The sequence below is a fragment of the Hibiscus syriacus genome, unplaced genomic scaffold (genome assembly GCF_006381635.1).
Source record: "Hibiscus syriacus cultivar Baekdansim isolate YM2019G1 unplaced genomic scaffold, ASM638163v2 tig00020266_pilon, whole genome shotgun sequence".
Taxonomy (NCBI): domain Eukaryota; kingdom Viridiplantae; phylum Streptophyta; class Magnoliopsida; order Malvales; family Malvaceae; genus Hibiscus; species Hibiscus syriacus.
Window position 1 is genome coordinate 73,650 of NW_024062484.1, and position 16,527 is coordinate 90,176.

At 33.6% G+C, this 16,527-nt stretch overlaps 1 pseudogene; it reads left to right on the plus strand.

Annotated features, from left to right (window-relative positions):
- Nucleotides 1–6,102: 6,102 nt before the first annotated feature.
- The window catches only part of LOC120209784, a 28,421-nt pseudogene continuing 17,996 nt past the window's right edge, over nt 6,103–16,527 (plus strand).

Here is a 16,527-nt window from a genome sequence, read left to right on the forward strand (position 1 = left end):
ATTGAGTATTATTATTTTGTATAAATGTTAGTAAGGATACTAACATTGTATTTTTTATTGGTATGTGTGATTATGGATGCTTGTGAAGATCGTAATCAAATTCGTGAGACAAGCAAACAAAACAAGCAAGGAAAAAGTTCTAGAATAGTCAGACTACAACAAGGCATAATAACGAGGCATACCAGGTGAGTGCATTTAATATGTACTTATATGATATGAGGACGACTTGCGATGAGTCAACCTCTAACATTTTTATAAAAGAATGTTTTATCGTATTTTGAAATATTTTCATAAAGTTTATGAAAATGATTTTACAAATAATTTTAGGGTATGAACTGCCCTAAAATAGATGGATGAACTTTTATATTGTTTTAATAGCTATCGATGTTTCAGAATAAATGTTTAATCTGTGAATTTGATTTAAAGGCCTATTGTATGTGTATTGAGAGTCATAGGTTCATTTTGACATACTTTGTGTATGATGGTTATCGATCAATTTTGTCTAATGCATATGTTGCATTTTCATATCAATACTTTGTGTACTTTTGGCACTATATGTGCACCCATGGTATTCATAATGAGTTTGTGAATTACCATTTTGTTACCTTAGTATAGTGTTGCTGTCACCACATAACATATGCTTTCGTTTAGCACTTAGGTGCAACTCATGTTCCTTGCATTCTCATTCGATATACATTGGGCAAATAAATGGACACTTTGGAAAAAATATTGATTGATAGGTATGCTGAGCATACTAAATATTGTTTCGTAGGTTATGCAAATGAAATTTGGTTTACCAAGTCAGTTTTTATGTATTTTATACGATAAATCGTATTTTGATATTATAATGGTTTACTCATGTTTTTGAAACACCTTACTTACTTTATTATGCCTCACTAAGTATATACTTAGCGTGTGATGATTTTCACGCGCAGGTAAAAGCCATGATTAGAAGTAAAGAGTACAAAGCAACTCCAAGCATTAAGGAATATACTACAATATCAGTAAGGCATCATATGATGTAATTTTGACTTAGTTTAGTGGCATGTACTTACGAATGTCCTATAAGCTTTGTTTAACTATTTTGGAAACTTGTTTGTAATGGATAAACTGAATCGTTTTATGCTATTTTAAATATGGATAGTATGAACCAATATTATTATTTTGAGTAGATGTATTTAGTTGTTGTATTATATTATGTTCGAACTTAAACTACAGTTTGATGGATTTTAACATTATATATATATATATATGTATTTGAAGAATGTTTTTTAAACTATATTATTAATTTTTTTATTTAAAGAAACAAAAAAATTACTGGTTTTCAAGTACGAAAATATTTGAAAGTCATGTGACATATGTGACTCGTGTATGGGAACGTATATGAGAAATGGGTGTTACACCTTATGTCTACACGGAGGGCTACTCACGAAGATCATAAGGGCATGTACCTCAAAAGTGATTCACTAGCCTATGCGGAGGGCTACTCACGAAGGCACTAGTGATTCACTCCCACTTAAAGGAGACGGAGGGCTACTCATGACGTGTTTGAGGAAGAACTCACAAACCTTTTACCCAAAAAAAACAAGACATATTTATTTTAAAAAAAGTGAACTTTATGTGAAAACAATGATGGAATCGATTACACGCGGGGAAGGGTGAGCACCCGCATAACGACAAAACATTTGTACCTTCGATTATACGTTGTCTAAAATGATGGAATTTCACACATTTAAGTTCAAAATTTAAGTTATGCTCCTTTCTATTTCTATGAATTTTGAAAAGAGTGAATTTAATTCTTTGAAAATATTTGACTCGATAAAATTGCTTAATTCACTCTATACAATTTAAAAGGATATTCCCTTACTACGTGGATTAACAGAAATTGAAACTAGTTATATTGGACATGATTTCGTTAACCCACGGCATAAGACAACATTATCTTTGAATTTTCAAAAAAGGACAAGAAAATAAATACATGATATCTGAATGCAATGACAATAAATAACATGTGGGAAATGGAGAAGATATTCATCATGACAAATAGAAATAAACATAAATAAATTGATAACAGAAAACAATTAAATGACAGGCAAATAAATAGATAAAAAAGAAATTTGAACATCTACACCTATTAAAATAGTTATGTGAAAATATTGTATATAATTTAAAATTTAGAAAAAGGTATGTAAAATATCAAATAGCAAAAAAAAATTACACAAAACGAATAAAATATATTTAGTGAACCTAATAAGTAATAAATAAAATATTAAAGTATTTTATTCAAATAAATCTCGGTAGGACATTCCAGGTGTTTGAAGGTCTTCCATAAACTAGTCGAATATTTAACTATGGATCTCGTAAATTTTACATTGTTAATTCTATCAATTTTTCTTTTTATAAAAGATCAAAATACAATATATACATTTCCATTTTAATAATATATTAATATATATAATGATTTAAAGGCATTGGGTAAATAAATATGTAAATAAGAAAAAGTAATAAAAAATGTTACCACACTAATAATACAGACATATATATACATATAAAATGATAATAACAAGTAATAAAAAATAAAAGTAAAATAAATAAATAAATTATTTCATGTAAGGTTAAGTGCAGGGACCAGATCATAATTTCAATAAAGTGCAAGGGGCAGCGAAGCATTTGATCTTAACATTTTCTTCTCATTACTTTCACAAATGGTGATTAGAAGGCATACCAAATAAATTCGGGAGATTTAAAGTGCAAATATGGACATTTTGGACATAAATCAAACAACAGACTAAAATAAAACAAATGTTAAATTAATCGTATAAACCCAACATTTAACCATAATATTTAAATATATGTGATGACTAAAATAGAATAATCACAAATTGACAACAAGAAATAGCAATTAAACTGTAATCTAATAATATATAGATCATGACTAAAATGAATTTGCGACAAAGTTAGAAAACCGAAACATAATAAAATAATCTTGCATTTAGTGACTAAAATGTGAATATGCAAAATTAGAATGGCCTTTCACAAAATTAGACCATGTGCATGTTTCAGGGAACCCTAAACTCCAAAAAAAATATTGTTTTAGCTTGTATATATACCCCATTATAACAAAAATTTTACCCTAGTTTTTCATTTTGGTTTCTCCTCAGTCGCATCCCTATCTTTTCTCCCATTTTCTTTTTCTTTCTTTCGTCCGAGAGATTTGAAATCTCTCCGGCCTCCGCCTATCCAGCGTCGATGGAGGCTTATATCCTTGTTTTACCCTCCTATTACTACTTTTTTTTAATTTACACCCTTTAAAGTTAAACTTGTTATAGTTCTCCTAAAAATCTAAAAAAGAGCTACCTCTTTGTTACGTTTCCTCTTGACTCCGGCGAGGCTTCGCGGTTTCGATCGACCAGTAAACTTCTTCCACTCTTCTCTACCCTTTTATTGGCTTTCAATTCTTGTTTTTCGTTTCTTTTTTTTTCGAAAAAGAGATCCCCTAGGGTGCGTTTGGTTCACGGAATGTAAGATTACCAGTGGGAATAAAAGATTACCAGGAAATAGGATTATTGGGAATAATGTATTTTGTGTTTGGTTGATTTAGCAGGAATGTAAGAGGAATAAAAGATTATTGGAATGTATATTTGACCAAATTGTCCTTATTATATATTTGTTTTTTTAACAAGTAGGAAAATATTTATATATTTTCTTTAAAAAATTTAAATTCATAAAATTTATATAATTTTTTTTACAAAATTGAAAATATAAAAAGGTTTAATGAAAGGGTAAAAATTTATTTTAACCCCTGAACTTCACATAAAATTTTAATTATAGATTTTTTTTGTAAATCTAAAACAGTTTAAGGATAAATTTATAATTTAACCTTTGTAGAATTTTTATTATTCAATGAGAGAAGAAGGATATTTTTGGGAAAAAAATTTAAGGGCATTTTAGTCCAAAAAGTCAGTAATCAAACAATACCTAAGGGAAGGGGTAATGACATTCCCGGTAATATACCCAAAAAAATCCACTATTGGTAATAAAACATTACCGGGAATGACAATCCCGACCAACCAAACGGGGAATGTGGATTCCATTTTCATGGGAATCTAACATTCCCCGAACCAAACATCCCCTTAATGGTTTGCTTACTCCCCCTTTTCATACGAATCCATTGCAGCATGTTATGATTTCTCTGTATAATCAATGTCGATTGAGATGGAATGATTTGCTCTTGGTGTCAGTCGTGAATCTGATGTTTGAGATTGCATCTTTTGTTTTATGCGGGTAATTTTTTTAAAAAAATTGTTTATTTATTTTTTTTCCCATTTGATTGACTTGATGTGTTGTGATGTTCGGTTGAGGTGATTGTGACAGGCGGTGTAGCAGGATCGGACAACGACGATGATGGAGACATGGCAGCGGTGACGTGACTAATGAGTAGTGGCAGTGGCAGTATGGCTAGCGGCATCATGCCACAGTCCTAGGGTTATGATGAAACCCTAAGATCCATTCCATCTAGGCCGTTAGATCAGTGGTAGATCCAACGACTAGATCTCTGGCGGCTGTGACGTTGAGATGTAAAACTCTAATTTTTGGGTTGGCTGATTGGGCCGAATTTTGGGTCTGAGGACTTGTTCTTGGTATTCGGGTCATCAGTTGGATCTTGGCCCATCTGTAGTTAACCTTGTATTATCGGGCCAGCTTGTAAATTATAATTGGGTCCTTTGTCATTGTAACCTACAAAATAAAATAAAAATAAATATCTATTTATAAATATACATATAATTAATTATTTACATATTATAAATCAAACATAATTAACATCAATACAATTAACACAATTAACATTACCAATTGATTAACACAATTAATACTCACAATTAATAGCACAATTAACATTCATAATTAATAGCACAATTAATGCCAACAATAACTAATTCTAACAATTATTACTATCATTCTACTAGTAATTAACATTCATGATTGACATTACCTATTAACAATTAATATTAACAATTAACATTAAAAAAAAGAAATCACGACTTAGGACCCATATTGTGTATGTATATATACCGTCCCGGACAAAATACAGTGTGTACATCTTTAGTATAAATTTAAGAATTATCTAAGTGAGAATATGAATAGAGGTACGGTCCAACTATACTTAGGGTAAAATTAAGAGTTTTATATTTTTTTAGGACCATCAGACGAGAGAAATCAAATGCTAAGACTAATAGTCGAAAATGAGAAGATATTCATTGGAATAAAACAAAGGGTTAATCTCAGCCTTTGATTTCTCCTCATTCAACAACCCTAAAAAACTGTAAAACTAAGAATTTTACTATAGGTGAGAATATATATACGAGTTAGGATCCATTTACATAGTGTAAAACTAAAAAGTTTTACACCTTTTAGGATAGTTGGATAACGGAAAATCAAAGGCTGAGATTAACTCATTGTTTTATTTTCTAGGGAATATATTATCATTTTATACGGTTAATCTTAGCTTTTGTTCCCCTCATCCAACGATTCTATAAAGGCGTAAAACTTTTTAGTTTTACACTATGTAAATAGGTCATAGCCCATATATATATAACATGATAAAAAGGGATAAACTACGTATTTAGTCACTAACCTATTTTCAAAGTTTTGTTTTGGTCATTTAATTATTTTTTTTAAAAATTAATATATCCGACATTGTATTTTGATTCTATTTTGGTCATTGTTGTTAAAACGTTTACGGTGATGTTGGTGTGTCACCATAAGGTAATATCAGTCATTATTTAAAAAAATAAAAATTGTCACATTAGCAGTTCTGTTTATTTTTTAACAATAGGTGATCAAAGTGGAAGAAAACATAGCTTTGGGTATGATTTAAAAAAATAGTTAGATGACCAAAAAGAACCACAAAAATAGGTGGATGACTAAATACATAGTTTACCCTAAAATATAGATGTAAGAAAGAAATTTAGGATGGTTTTAAGCCCAAAATTGAACGGGTTATTTTTATCGGGCTTTAAATTAGCCCATTTATAATTGACTATCCATAGAAAAACACACGAAATTTGATGGAGAATGGGTGGAAACACACCTTTTCTTAAACCCTTGGATTGGTTAAACCTCAAGAGCTAAAACAAGGCCAAACCGCCAGAGCAAAAGAAGTAGCAGCAGTGGCGGCGGCCATGGTGAAATCTTACCTAAGGTATGAGCCGGCGGCTGCCTTCGGTGTAATTGTATCTTTTGAATCGAATATCACATACAACAGCTCAGGCAAGCCCATTCTCGCCCCGACTCTCGAGAAGCTTGGTGTTTGGCACGTCTATTAAGGCTTTTACACTAAAACTCTATCTCTTTCTATTTTGTAACCCCCTCAGACCGTTGCGAGTAACCCGATCCGATCTAGAGTGTCACATTAGGGCCACCGAAGTGACCCACTATAAAAATAGCGGCAAATTTAAAACTTTTCTTAAAAATTGTTAACTCATAAAATCATTTGAGTATAAAATAAAAGTTATCAATATTCGAAATAAAACAGATTTTCAGACTCGTATATAAAACAAAATACAATTACATGCCCCATAATCACATGTACCATACTCTGCAAACAGCACCGAAAGAACTCCCTTACTGAAGTCGATAGCTGCACTGGTACAATTCTTTTAGCCTGAAAAGATGAGTAACAGAGTGAGCTTTGGAAAGCTCAGTAATACAGAACTACCAGATGACGCTGAAGAACGTGCATATACAGATAAATATATTTCCTTATTGTTTTCGAACATTTATAGATTTTTATGCTGAGCAGAGATCTTACTGATATTTCAGGTGGTAACGGACAATGAGCTTTCAGTTCAGAGAAATATTTCGGATGACTGAGTTTAGGAGATCAGAATAGGTTATCTAGTGTTTTCCCGTAAAACCAGTGAAAAGATACATATCTTTTAAAACAGTAGCAGTTTAAAACATATTTACCCTGTGCACAAAGCAGAGGAGCATGCAAAAACGATAAGGTCTTATCCTTGCACACAACAAAGGAACCTGGGAAATTGTAAGGCTTACCCTTGCACACAACAAAGGAACCTGGGGAAACTGTAAGGCTTACCTTTGCACACAACAAAGGGACTTGGGAAACTGTAAGGCTTACCTTTACACACAGCAAAGGGACCTGGGAAACTGTAAGGCTTACCTTTGCACACAACAAAGGGACCTGGGAAACTGTAAGGCTTACTTTTGCACACAGCAAAGGGACCTGGGAAACTGTAACGGTAATTAATCCATTAAAATATGAAAATGTTCCATATTTAGAAATCATGTACAAAAATACCGTAACCAGAAACCATATCAAAATATATGGTAAATCATATATCAAAATAAAATGTATTCAGAACATCGGGTATTGTCTCATAAAAATATTCAATATGTGATTTATCAAAATCATATTTTCCAATGAAAATAGGAAACATGATAACATATTTCAAATAAACATAGTTCATAAAACCAGTAGATTCCACGATGTCATAAATCAAGAATAATTCATTCTTTTCGGTAAAACCCGTAATCGGAAAACATATAACATGTTGCCATGGTTCATAAATCAGTAAATCAATAATTTCGGTGAAACTCATTTAAAAACATATAAAATCATCATGTGGTACATGTAATTTGAAGGGAATTGATTGCTAACCAATCTAATCTGACATTTAAGGTTGATACTTTAGAATTCTGCTATGATTCATATGCATTATGAAAGTGTTCAGGAATCTTTATACAAAATATGTCGTTTGATCTAATTATCGAACAACTCTTAGATGAATAGTTCCTAGAACTAATGCTTGTCGATTGGTCAATTCATTGTTCTTCCAGGATATTTACTCTTTAATACCATAATTTCTAGTTCATATATCATCTTCGGAATCATCGCTAAATAAATCTTCCAATGTCTTTATTTCATGTTCACGCTTTCACTATATCATAAAATGCTGACGTACTTAATTTGTGGTTCATAATCTATAGGGATAATACATCATGTAAGTTCATCCAAATTTCCAGCTTATCCTAATCACTTAATCCTCAGTCATTGAGGTTACTTAGTTCATTTAGCATTCAAGTCCATTCCAGTTACTTCGGATTTTCCAGAGTAATTTAAACGTTCCTAATTTATATAAATATTGTACTTCCGATCCATTCAATTTGGTCTTCGTAGTTGATTTATCAAACAAACGTCCAATTCTTAGTACTGAATGCGATCTAGAGTTGAGCTGAATACTTCCAAAATTATCATCGAGCCAAACTTGAGAAGACGAGCACACATTCAAGTAATATCTATGCTATTCAGGTATTGGCATAGCTTTAGGGTTGATCTATTCACTTAAATTGTGTTCCATTACTTTTAAAGGTAGTCCAATTCCTATGCTTATTTGGATTCCTTAATTAATCCAAGACATTTACTTAGTATAGGCCATAAGGGTATTTTGGTCATTTTTGATGTTTATTTTTATTCCAATCATTACAGAGCTCGAGGTTATCCCATCATTTATGAGCTTAGTGGTATACTTGGGTCAATATCATTACAGGGGTATTTTGGTCATTTTACCGATTCAATGTATTTTAATCATTTTCTTCTGTCCGATCTTACTATTAAATTCAATCTTATCATTTATTTCAGTCCTTTCGAACAATTATGACAGCAGAATACCCCAATAAATTATTCTTCAGGTATTTACTCATTACTCGAATATTTTCGGGTCAAGTGCCTTCTCATATTTTACAAACGGAATATCATGAATTTTTATGTACAAATACAGAATCTTAACAATTAAATTCTTACTTAATCAAGTTAAGTACAAATCCTCAAAGTACTTTCTCCTTTCGTGTCAACTCACACTATTTTACCTCTCAAGGGCATTTTCGTAATTTCTTAACTAGAAAATTTTGATATTAGTTCTTAACGAAAATAATTATAATTTAAAGATCCTATGATCAATTTCTTTCCCGAACATTCTCTGATCTTGAAATTATTCCTTAACAAACTTTTAGCATTTTACGCAAACCCTTTTTTGGCGTTGAAAACCAGTTATCCAAATTTTCTAAACAAAACTATCATTTCTTATGCACATCTGTAATTATATCAGATCAATATGTCTTTTTAGAGTTTTTAGCCAACTTCAAGGGATAATTCTTGTCATCCTACAACATAAGGGTATTTTTATAATTTTACCCTACCGGAATATTCTCATAATTTCCCATCCAAGTACCTTTGATGAAATAAATTATATGTTACAGATCCAATTTGATTCCTTTATCACTATACACAAAACTTGAAATTTTAATTCTAACAATCAATCAATTTCTTATAAAAGTCATCTGAACTATAATCAGTTACCGAATTTTTATCGTATTTGGATCGAGTGTAGAAATTAATTAACTACACATATGAGACCAGTATTATCTGATTCATGTATTTACCAATATCAACATATTCCATAAAACATAAAGAGGTAGTAAAGTATTACCTCGATTTCCGTGTAATACTGATCGACCATTAAATTTCATTCAAACACCCTCGATCTTTAAATCATCTTCCAATAATTCCTCAGATATATAACAATAAACATTTCATAAAAAACGGGGCTTAATTCTGACAAACAAATCGGGACGGATGATAAATAAGTGAAAAACAGCTTACCGGGCTCGAATTTAGAAAAACCGACTTCGGATTCAGGACGTCGAAAGCATAAAATATGACTTTTCAAAAATTTGGAATATTCGGTCAAAATCAAAGTCAACGGGTTTGACTAGCAATTTCGAGGTCTTCGGGTCTGAATTTCAAAAAATGGATTGCGGAATCAGACTTGAGATGTCGAAAAACATCAGGATAGGTATATTCGGTCGAAGTCAAAGGTCGTTTAATGCCCGGTCAAAGCCGGTCAAAGTTCTGGTCAATTGTGGTTAACGCCGGTCAACGGTCAACAATCGACTATTTTACACAAATATCACCCTAACAGAAATTAATTACCAAATCAGCCCCATTCTATAAATATTTACTAAACTAACACCCGAATTTTACACAAATAGCACCCAAACATAAATTAATTACAAAATTATCACCAGACGATGCCCACTCTCGAGGGTGGCGTGTGTGGCGCGTCAACAGTAACCCGGTATCGGAAAATTCCCGGAAAAATTTCTTAAAATTATTTTAAGCAATTTTGAGGCACTTACAAAGCTCGGTTCACAATTTTGAAAGGCGGAGAGCTCGATTCTAAAACGTCAGAAACTTTGACGGCTTCAACTCCTCACGCGCCGCCGCTGACGGAGACAAGGAGGACACCGACAGACTCGGAATGGCACAAGGAACACGATGGTGCAGGAGGTGTCGTAAAAAGATGACCTGATCGTCGTGAATCGACGAAAAACCAACTGAAATTAAGTAATTACCGACGATACTTCCGACTAAAATTAACGACGAACGGCGACGATTCACGACGAAAGGTTTGAGGGGTTTTGTTCCTCGATCGACATCGAACACAATGATGGTTTCATTTCGTCGATCGGAGGTCGGACGACGAGTAGATCAGAGTTGAAAGTTGTTAACCAGGAGAGGAATTATGAGTGTATTTCTGCTGGGGAAATGGGGGTTTATATTAACTCCTAAAAAAATGGTAAAATTATGAGTTTAGCCACTGAACTTCCTGTACTTCTTAAAACGGTCTGCCAACTTTGAAATTTTACAATTTAATCCACTGTTTCTTTCAAAAAATACCAATTAAATTCACCACTTTATAATTCTTAAAATTTAGCCCCTAAATTAGGGTATTACATATTTCCTCTCGCGACCCCTCTCTCGCCGTCTCCTGTGTCGCCTCCTCCCCTTCTTCACTGGTAAAAGGTTTTTTTCTCTTCTTTTATAATTTATTGTAGTGTATGTTCCGTTTTATTTTATTTCTTACCTTTAATTGAAGTCAGGGATTGATGTAAGAACTTATGTAAGGGTGTGACCTTAAGAAATTATATTAAAACTTTAGGAGTGCGGAATTATAAAATTTCAGGAGCACAAAATTAGATAATCCATATAAAATACACGGAAAGTACCTAAAATATAAGGAAATTTTAAATTTATTGGGGATGCTACCACACCCAGCACCCCTTGGTCCATCCCTGATTGAAGTTAAACCTGAAAGTTTCATTTGGATATGAAAATAGATATTTTGTGGATAATATACATTCCCAATGTTGTTTTTTTTTCATTGATAAATTAGGAGCTTTTAAAAACATATGAACTATAATAGTACCAACCAAACTAGGTCTTAAAGCTCTTCATGATTTTTAGTGATTTTCATGAAACAAGTACGAGGGAATAATTTTAAATTGCAGGTAGCAAGTGGTTACGCATATGGTAGTATAAGGATTTGGGATTGTGATAAAGGAAGTTTCGAGACTATATTGAAAGGACATAAAGAGGTTGTGACTGCTTTAAAGTAGAATAAGGTTGGATCTCTACTTGCTTCTGGAAGTAAATACAATGATATTTGAACAGATTTAGGAATAATAAAAAGTACTATTCCTTCTAATTGGAGTACACCTTTTGAACATAGCAGAAAAAGAATAAAAATAAACTAATCTCTAATAATTAGCCTATCCCTAAAAATTAGTAATTAGATTATGGCTAATATTTACAAGGAAATTCCTAGAACTAAGGTAGAGAATCTCCTTAATTTAAGGATTTCCAATACTCGGGCTCAAGCTGGAGTGCAGATGTCAATCGAACCTAGCTTGCCCATAATTTCTTCGATCCTTTAGCTCTTGGTTAACACATCTGCTACTTGTTGTCGAGTAAGTAGATATGAAACACAAACTTCCCCTTTCTTAATTTTCTCCGTAATAAAATGGCGATCAATTTCCATATGCTTGGTGCGGTCATGGTGTATAGAGTTGCGAGCTATACTAACCGCTGCCTGGTTGTCACAATTCAATATTATAGGTGTTGTATAGGATAATTTTAGTTCTCCCATTAGTCGTTGTAGCCACATTCCTTCACATATACCTTGGGAAAGAACTCAATACTCAGCTTCAGCACCGCTGCATGCCACAACCGACTGCTTTTTACTTCTCCATATCCACTTGTGGAGTGCCTGTCATTAACAAAACCTGCCCAGTCTGCATCAGTGTAGACTTCTATGCTTCGATTTACATTTTTCTTGAAATGCAACCCCTTACCAAGAGTCCCTTTTAAGTATCTCAATATCCTGTAGGCAGTTTCCAAATGTTTCTCCCTAAGAGGATGCATAAATTGACTAATAACACTTACTCCAAACGCTATGTCTGAATGAGTGTAAGAAAGATAAATAAGTTTTCCCACTAACCGTTGATATCTCTCATTGTCTACCGCTTTTCTATCCTTATCAGTTCCTAATTTAAGGTTGGGTTCCATGGGAGTCTAGGCTGGTTTGCAACCCAATAGTCCGAATTCAGAAAGTAAATCAAGAACATACTTTCTTTGAGAGATTGAAATAACTTTGACCTTGCTATCTCCATTCCAAGAAAATATCAGAGATTCCCCAAGTCTTTAAGTTGAAACTCAAGACTTAAGAATTCTTTTAGTCTTTCAATTTCAATAGAATCATGTCATGTCAATATTATGTCATCTACGTATATAATAAGAATACAACACTTCCCATTAGTCGAATGTTTATAGAATAAGGTGTGATCAGCTTGACGTTGAATATAATGTTTACTCGTCATGGCTTTGGCAAAACGATTAAACAAAGCCCTAGGGGATTGTTTTATTCCATACAAAGACTTCTTCAACTTACATACTTGGCCCTTGCTTTCTTCGAATCCGGGCGAAAAATCCATGTAGACTTCTTCGTTTAATTCTCCATTGAGAAAAACATTTTTTACATCCAAGTGGATCAAAGGCCAATCTAAGTTGACATCAATTGAGAAGAGTACTTGAATAGTATTTAGTTTGGCCACTGGTGCAAATGTTTCCTTGTAGTCCAACCCATATGTTTGAGTGAAACCCCTGGCTACAAGTCTAGCCTTGTATCGATCAATGCTCCCATCTGGTTTAAATTTCATAGTGAAAATCCACTTACAACCCACGATCTTCTTCCCAATAGGTAGTTTAGATATTTCCCATGTTCCATTGTATTCAGGAGCCTTTATTTCTTCCAACACGACTTACTTCTATTTGGTTTGCTTAAGAGCCTCTTCTATGTTCTTTGGAGTTTCTACAGAGTCAATATTAGAAATAAAGGCATTTTAAGATTTATACAAGTTCCCATAGGATACAAACTGAGAAATGAGATGTTGAGTGAAACTTCTAGTACCCTTTCTTACTGCAATTGGAAGATAGATGGAAGGTGAATGAGGAGATACTTCTTCCTCAGGACAGTCCTCAGGTGAAGATGGCATTGACACTGCTGTTTCAGTTTCTGGCAGCTGATGTTTCCGAGAGTATACATGAAGCTACCGAGTTTTTTCTTGTTGTTTTTCAGGAGGAGAGAGCTATTTTTCTTCATTAGTATGGTTAATCACCCTTGTTTCATGTTGCTGCATAGTGGAGTCGAGTAAAACATGGTCTAAATCAGGAATTACAGTGGCTATAGGAATTTCAGCAATGGCTATAGGAATTTCAGCAGTGGTTGTAGGATTTTCAGCGGGTTTTGTAGTGGTGGTAGGAGTGATAGGGTCTTGAGATATAATGAGAAGGTTGTTCAAGGTCTCATATTCACTGAATATCTCCCCCTAAAGATGAGAGGCTAAAAATATGGCTTATTTTTGAAGAAAGTAACATCAAGGGACACAAACATCCGGCGTAGGGTTTCAGAATAACAATTGTACCCCTTTTGTGTAGGTGAGCATCCAAGAAAGACACAAGTGTGGGATCTAGGATAAAGTTTAGATAAGTTAGGTTAGTGATTGTGGACAAATGTTTTGCAACCGAAAGTTTTGGTTGGGAGATTTGGAACACGAAACAAGGGAATTTTTTTGAAGAGTATGTAAATGTGTTTGAAAGTTTAATACCTTTGATGGGAGTCGGTTTATAAGATAATAAGCAGTTAGAACAGCTTCTCCCCCATAAATACTTCGGTACTCCCATAGTAAACATAAGAGCACGAGCCACGGCTACAAGGTGTCTGTTTTTCCTCTCAGAAACTCTATTTTGTTGAGGGGTGTCGATACAACAACTCTGGTTTATGATTCCTTGCTCAGAAAGATAAGGGCTTAAGATATAATTAAAGTACTCTCTCCTATTATCAGTTCTAAGGGTGTGAATTTTGGAATTGAACTGAGTTTGAATCATTGAATGAAAACTTTGAAAGACTCTAGAGACTTCATTTTTTTTGGAGATAGACCCAACAAACTCTAGTGTGGTCATCAATGAATGTTATGAACCACCTAGCCCCTGTGACCTTTTTTATTCGACTAACTCCCCATAGATCATTGTGGATTAAAGAGAAAGGTTGAATTTGAACATAATGTTTCAAAGGATAAGGGGCACGGGTATGTTTAGACAGTTGGCAAACTTCACAATTCAATGAACTTATTTTCTTATTTAGAAATAGTAGAGGAAACAATTTCTTCAAGTACATAAAATTAGGGTGTTCTAGTCTACGGTGCCATAGCATGATAGATTCTTCTTTCGATGTAGATAAGGACATCCCTTCTTGTGAACTATTTTTATTCCAAATATATAAGCATCATCAACTTTAGCAGTGCCAATCATCTTCCCCGATTCCTGTTCCTAAACCACACAACCGAAAGCAGAAAATTCAGCAAGTACTTTCTCATCCTTGGTAAGCTTGCTAATTGAGAGTAAATTAAAAGAAAGATTTGGAACATATAAAACTTTATCAATGGAAAAATTTTCAATAAGTCTAATTGTTCCAATTCCAGCCATCGGCGAGTAAGATCCATCAGCTATGCGAATCCGGGAGTGATTATGACAAGGTAAATATGTGTGAAACAAACTTAGATTACCTGTCATGTGGTTGGATGCACCCGAATATAGTATCCAAATGGGTTCATGTGTAGTATTTAAGGCAGTACCTTGAATAACTAGTGACCACTGGCTGTAGGAGACCCGAAGAGTTTATGAAGAGCCTCAAGTTGAGTTTTGGTTAACCGAACATCCTGGACATCTTATTCAGTAGTAGATATCATTGTTGCCTTGTTTTCTTTTAGATTTTTTCCAGGATAACCATGGAGTTGAAAGCATTTATCCTTGGTATGTCCAACCCGGTTACAGTGGCTACACCATGATCTATTTGAACCAGAATCAATTCCAGCCTTGTACCTTTGAGACTGTGGGCCTTTCGAAATAAGACCAGTGTTCTCGGAAGGACGATGACCAGTTGTGGTCAAAGGTTTTAGTTCTCTTGTATCTCCCAACATAATAAGACGATGTTTCTCTTCCCTCCTTACTTCAACAAATGCTTCTCGAATGGTTGGTAGTGTGGTTCTGCCTAGTATTCGTCCTTGGACCTCATCAAGATCACGATTTAGTCCCGCTAGGAACTCATAGAGACGTTTTTTGTTAATATGATCCATGAACTTGGTCTGTTCCGAGCCCTTTCCCCAATCAACTTCATAATACATGTCCAATTCCTGCCATAAGATCTTTAGGTTGTTGTAATATTGAGTGACTTCAAGTGCTCCTTGCCGAATATCTTTCAACTTTAATTTGATCTCGAATACTTGAGAAGCATTTCCAAGATCCAAGTAATTCTCCTTAATTGCATCCCACATTTCTTTGGCAGTTTTGAAAAAAGGTAAGTTCGATTTATATTACCTTCCATCAAATTTATAAGCCAAGCCATGAGCCATGATCATTGAGTTGTTAAGCTCCCAAGTTGCATAACCATATTCTGTCGATGCTGGTCAGGGAATGTCTACATTGATGTACCCAATATTTCCTCCACCATGAAGAACCATAAGGACAGATTGTGATCATTACAAGAAATTCTTTTTCATCTAATCGATGATTTGTGATTGTAAGAGAGGAGTTAAGGTCAGTTTGAGGTATTTCATGGCTGTGATTTTGAGTAATTTGTGAGATCTCAGTCTCAGAGAGGGTTTCATGGATATCACCCATGAGAGAAGGAAAATAATTATTTAGGAAGAGAGATGAGAAACAAATGAATAGGATCAAATGAATCCTCTGGCTCTGATACCATGAACATATTTAGGAAGAAAAAAAGTCTTATTTCTTCTAATAGGAATACACCCTTTTTAACATAACAAAAAAAGAATAAAAAGGAAATAATCTCTAATAATTAACCTATCCCTAAATATTAGTAATTAGATTATGACTAATATTTACAAAGAAATTCCTAGAACTAAGATAGAGAATCTCCTTAATTTAAGGATTTCTAACAATATTATATTGTGGGATGTTGTTGGTGAGATAGGTCTTTTTCGCCTTCGTGGGCATCGTGATCAGGTTTGTCATTTGTAAAATTTTCTATTGAAGTTGAGAAATTATCGTGACATTTGTTATTTGTATATGCTTTAATCTCTTTATAT